Raw genomic sequence first — 6,346 nt, forward strand, 5'->3', positions numbered from 1 at the left:
TTCCTGGCTGTACCTACTTACAAGCTGCATAACCTCAGGCTGGTTACTTAACTTCTGCAGACCTCAGTTCCTTTCCTATAAATGGGAAAAACACTATCGACCTTGGAGGAGGATTAAACTGGGTCCCCCACTTGGCCAGGCTCATCAGCTTCCGACTTTCCAGTCACAGCTACGTGTCTGTCAGGATGTCTGCTTCTGGCTAAGAATGAGCCCAGTTGGCTTCCTCATGTCATGGCTTGCTCCGAAGCACAGAGCTCTCAGGTGGGGACCAACTTACTAGAACAAGACAACCGAAAGGGAACTCGACTTGTCTGCTGCACGTCCGGGCGGCAGGCAGTGACACACCTGTAGACTGACACTTCTAAAGACAGACATTTCTGGCAGAACAGTTTCTAACCACGGGCCCCAGAATCTTCAATTTTCCCATCCATTTAAGGACACCGTGTAATCTTTGTCACGTAAAGAACTAAACAAACAAAAAAACAGGAAAAAACCTGTAGAACCAAGTCTGAGGGGCTTCAATGACAAGATTTGATCAGAACACAATCCAGCTCATTTACTCTGGCAAAGACCACGATGACTGTATTTTTTCTCCATCTTCAGGGAATGAGATAATTGACGGTTACGTCCCCAATTTTACATTAATCACCTTTGAAGTCTTCCAAGTACTGGAGAGATGCTTGAGTAGGCTGGACAGAGTAAGCAAGCAGATCAAGATCTGTGATAACTGGATGAGGAATCTCAGTGATGTGTGATCCTGACTTGAAATCTGAGTTCCAATTAAAATTTATCCTGAGATCTCATATAACTTACCAAAAATGGCAGTGAGAAATTAAGAGATGTGAACTTGAAGTTGGAGTCTGAAGGTGTGTGTGGGGGGGTGGGAGGTCAGAGGGGAGGGCACAGGCTTGTAGGACGGACTATGAGATCTGTGCCACCTCCTCCGGGCAGATAATGTCAGAACTGAGCTAAGTGCTCGGTGGGGTTGGAAGACACACACTGGAGGCCTTCACATGCTACCAGGCCATTTAAAGACTGAGGTTTCTGACATTTTTCCACCAAAGTAAGGAAAAGTCCATTGTCAAAGGCAAAATAAAACCTAGGCCACCGTATATCTGTTTGCCCTATAAGATTTTATTTTTTGCAATATTATTGACCTGTGAACTCTGAAGCCATACAGTAGGTAAAGTACAGCAGGTGATCCCAACAGTGGCTGCCTTGGGGGCCAGTCTCACTGTGAGATCTGGCTTTCCAGGTCCAATGTCCTGCCTTTTAGATGTGTATAAACAACATGCTCAACTCTTCCTAGCTCAGGTGTCCGCTCTGGACTCACCCACCACCTAGCAGATCCATCTGTAAGATCTGCCGGGTCCCCTCTGGGCAGGCCCCTCTTTTGGCACCCTATCTTTGCCTGCTCTGGTCATGAGCACCTTTTGCCTAAATGAACTCCTAAGTCTGTCTCCTCCCTGACAGTCCCAGCCTGTTGTCAAATATCTACATGTGACAGACTACAGAGCTGAAGACCGCAAATGCGTGGTTTTCAACCCCAAAGCTTATAGGATAGTTATTTCGGCCTTTCGAATTCAAATTCAGCTCTTAGGATATTCAATGAAAAAAATACTGAGTCCACATTGTATCCATTCATTGATAATTTTTGAGCGTCTACTATGGGCCAGGCACCACTGCAGGGGCTGGAGATGCTTCAAAGTTAAGGTGCTGGGGAAGGGGCTACGATTTTAAAGAAGGTGGAAGCATTAGAAGAAATGACAGCTTTCCTTCAATAAAACACAGCTCCTGGGTCCAACCTGATTGCACACTGAAGGAAGGAACCAGATGAGATTCATCTTCGCAAGCTACTACCTGGAACGTAGCAGAACTCCAAAACAGCTGCTGAAGAAAAATGCACAGACTCTGTATTTTTCCAAAGCAATGCTGCTTGTAATAAATGGCATCAATTTATCAGGGCTGCTGGTCAGGAAATGAATGCATTATCTGGCCCTGACAAAACAGCAGATCTTAGAACCGAATGCTTTGAATTCCACCTCGTGGTACCCCAAAACAATAACCGTATAACTTTTTGCCTCGCCGGAATTCTCGGATTATCCTTGGGGACGAGATCCTGAGGATAATCAGCACCGTTTCGTTCCTGCTGCAGCTGCAAACCCAAATGTCCAAACTGCAAGCAGGAGATGGGCTGCCCATTATTTTAGCCATAGGAGCAAAAGTAACAAATGTAGCACAAGATACAAGTGGTAAGAAATGGCAGCATCAGAAACGAAACAGATTACAAAGTATAACTAACCACCTTTTATGCGGCTTATCACCTGGGCTCTTCTCCTCCCCTCGAAGCCCCAGGAGAGGCATGCCTCCTCACCTCAATCAAGACTTTTTTCTTGTCGAAGCTTCTTACTGTAGTGCCTACATATGCGAGTGTCAGCCGATGAGTGTACAGAATAAAGTCATCACAAATCGTCTGTCTGTCCCCGCTGTGGTGGCAGTCACACCCAGACACTGACATTCAGTCGCACACGCATTCACTCATTCATGAAGAAGCCTAATGAAGTCCTCCTCCGAGCCGGGCGCGGGCAAACGGGGACAAAGCCCGTGCCCTCTGGGAGCCTGTATTTAAATGGAGTCGGAGGACGAACTGATAAACTCATAACATCACGTCGGTTAACGGTGAGGACTGTAACAGGTCCGAACGAAGCAAGGTCGGGGATAGAAAATGATGGAGGTTTGTGACTTGGAGAAGGCAGTTGTGGTCAGCAGCCTCCGAGACGGCCCTAAGGACCCCTTCCTCCTAATATTCACACCCTTGTAAAGTCCCGCACCCCCACTTCAGTGTGGGCTGGAATCACTGACTCACTGACTCACTTCTAACAAACGGAATAGGGCAGAAAAGATGGGAAGTCCTCGAGCTTAGGGTATAAAAAGACTGGCTTCATCCATCCTGAGCGCTCTCTTTCCTGGACCGCTTGCTCTGGGGAAGCCAGATGCCATGTCGTGCGGCAGTCCCAAGTGAGCGAGCCCGGGAGTGAGTCATCTCCCATTCAAGCCTCGAGATGCCCGCACCCCAGATGACACCTCAACTGTAGCCTTGTGAGAGACTCTGAGTCACAACCCTCCAGCTAAGCTCCAGCCAGATTTCTGGCCCACAGACACTGTAAGAAAACTTTTTTTTCTTCTAGCCACTAAGTTTAGGACAAATTGTTATGCAGCAATGGGTAATTAATGCAGTGGCCAAGGACGGTCCAAGTAAATGACCTTGGAAAGAGACAGGCCGTGTGAAGACGGAGGGAAGTCGGGGGCAAAGGCCAAAAAGCTCTGAAATGGGAAGACGCTAGGCGTATGTGAGAGAAGCCCAGTGTGGCAGACAGTCACAGGTGGTGACGTGGAGAGACAGCGGGCATCGGCTGGAGCAGGCCAGCCTTGAGGTCTGCTGCGGATAATGAGGCATGAGCGGTATAAGAGGCCACACTTCCAGCCACCACTTATTGGCTTAAGCAATAACCGACTTAACGAGAATAACAGTACTAGCTAATATTCGCGTATTTAAGTGTACGGTACTAGGAATTGTGCTAAGTGCTTTATTTCCTTTATTCCTCACAATAACCTGATAAAGCAGGTATAATTATTAGCCCAATTTTACAGATAAGGAAACTGAGGCTCCGAAAGGTTAAGTCACTCTCTCAGGCTCACAAGTCAGGAAGCAGTGGGGCCGAGATTTAAACCGGGCCCTCTGTTCTCAGAGTCCTTACCGCTCATCTGTCTAGAGCCCTGGTAATAGAATTGTTTGGGGTATGATCTACAAGTATTTTGAGGTCTGACCCAACGCAGCACGGTACATTTAGAAAAGCAAACAGGCAGCTTTTCTTTTTGACATATATTAAGTGCCTTGCGTAACAAATGTGGAATTTACTGAGGATCGGCATTAGATAAAATAACGATATTTCTGTTTTATGAAATTTTATGCTTAGCTGACCTCGCCTGAGCCCTGCTTCCTGTCGCTATTTAGGTATCTGCACCAAACTGAATCTCCGTCTGCTACACACCTTGCTTTTCTTTGCTGCTTTAACCTTTGTCTTAACGCTCAGGTAAGACTATGAATGTTCCATCAGAATCATAATGTCTTTGTGAAAAGAGATACAATCTATTTATCTCTGCTTTTTACCTATATTCTATTAATAGAGAAGCCATTTTAAACTGCCTTTCTTAGAAGCAATGGCCTTGGCATATGGATAACATTCCATACTGGGATTCACAAATATATATTACAGTGTGGCTTGGGCTAGAGGAGACCAAAAAAAAAAAAAAAAACACCACACAAAAAACAAAAGTTACTAAATTTTTTTTGTTTTCACATTTTTACCTAGAAGAAAATGAAGAAAAGGAGTTTATTCGACACAATGATAATCATAATAATAGCATCAATAGCTAACATCGATTGAGTATGTGCTATAGCGCCAGGTATTATTCTAAGCACTATGAATAGATGATCTCAGTGAACAGTTTCGGCACCCTTCTGTGGAAGCACGGGTATCCCAGTCTTTCCAATGAAGAGAAGGAGGCACAAAGAGGTCAAATGGCTTGTCCAAGGTCACGCGGCTAAAAGTCCAGCGCCAAGATCCAGACAGTGTGAGTCCCACAGTGCCACCTCTCGGCCCCTATGCTATCCTGCCACGCGGTTATTCAGCCTGAAAGAATGTGCAGGATCCCAAGCACGCCAACTTGTGCTTCCAAGAAAGGTGTTTGTACTTTTCTCAAAAATACAAACGAAAACAACGACAACAAAAAACCTTAAAATCAACTCAACTCCCCTAACACACACATATATATTAGCCAATCCAGGACTTCGACAATATCCTACTGTCCCACACGGTAAGTCAATAAGCTTTACTACAATCATTGGGTAAACACATATACGGACTAAAAATAAGTGACATAAATGTAAGTGCTAATAAAAATCGCATATACACAATGCTGAAAATTCCTTCCTTCAAAAAGGTTCACAATTCAGCTTTTCACTGCTGAGTAATCGAAGTTCATCTTTCAAGAAATTCTGGGCGTATTCTCATTTATCCGTGGTCTCTCCCATTTTCTGCGCAATGTCACCTCCTCAGGAAGGCCTTAACTACTCACAGTGCCTTCTATCATTTTTACTTCCCATGTATATCGCTACTTTAAGTTACATTATGTATTTATGTGTTTACTTTCTATCTCTTCCATTAGAACACAGATCGCATGTGGGTAACTCGTTCCTTGCTGTATCCTTAAATGCACCTGCATGTACTTTGGACTCCATAATATTTATGGAATGAAGAAAGAATGATGGAATGAACGAATGAATGAATGAAATGTTCCCTTTGAGGAGAGCAACCTGGTGAAGGCAAGCGGCAGCCAAAGCCCATCAGCTTACGGCCCTGATCGCCTCGTCCCACCCGGTTTCCACATCTGTGGCTTTGGATCCACGTCCTTGTTTTAAGATGGGAATTCTTCTGACATGGGTGGGGGAAGGACGGAAGGGCGGTCGCACCCACCGGCTCCTATGAGCAAGGACAGGTTGGGAAGGAGACGGTAGGTCCTGCCACACTGGTTTTGGTGGCGAGGGAGTGGCAGGGTAAGAGACAGGGGTGTGGGGCCGTTTCCCACCCTCCTGTCACCTTTACCCTTAGCATCTGTCTCCGAGCGATTTTTAGTCCTTTTGGTATTCACCGTCTCACTCCATCGCACCTGGACCCTTACGAACGCCCCTCGGCTCCCTGCTGTCTGTCTTCAGTGCTTCCTTCCTCATCCGTGCTGCATGGGGACATGGGACGGAAACACAAACCCTTTATGGCGCTCCCCAGCTCAAGAATCTTCAATGGCTCCTTTGCACTGGGAAAGAGGAAACCACTTATCCCGGAATGCTGTATTTGTTTGACAAGTCTGCCAATGTCAATACTCCACGAGTTACTGGCAGGCAGACTATGCCCGTCTTGTTTGCTATCTCCAGTGCCTGGGACAGTGGCTGGCAGGGTGGGTCCTCGTGAAATAATCACTTTCAGCAGCATCTCTCACTGACTCCATTCTGTGCTCAACATGTAATACTCTAAACTGAAGATTAGGATGGTTCATCGTAAATACAATTTGATTTCTTTCTTATGTGTACAACTGTCTCCTCTCTCCGAAACCACAAAAGCCTTTTTAGGACAGACTCATGTCATATTCTCTCACTGTGCCACTACTAAGTACATACTCGCTGTATGGAGACCCAATAACTCTAGGTTAGGAAGGAATTTCGTCACGGAAATTTTATTTTCAAGACCACTCAGTAACCGCATGGGGATGGTTTATAAAGTCTCAAGTA

Source organism: Pteropus alecto, unplaced genomic scaffold, assembly GCF_000325575.1.
Source record: "Pteropus alecto unplaced genomic scaffold, ASM32557v1 scaffold80, whole genome shotgun sequence".
Taxonomy (NCBI): domain Eukaryota; kingdom Metazoa; phylum Chordata; class Mammalia; order Chiroptera; family Pteropodidae; genus Pteropus; species Pteropus alecto.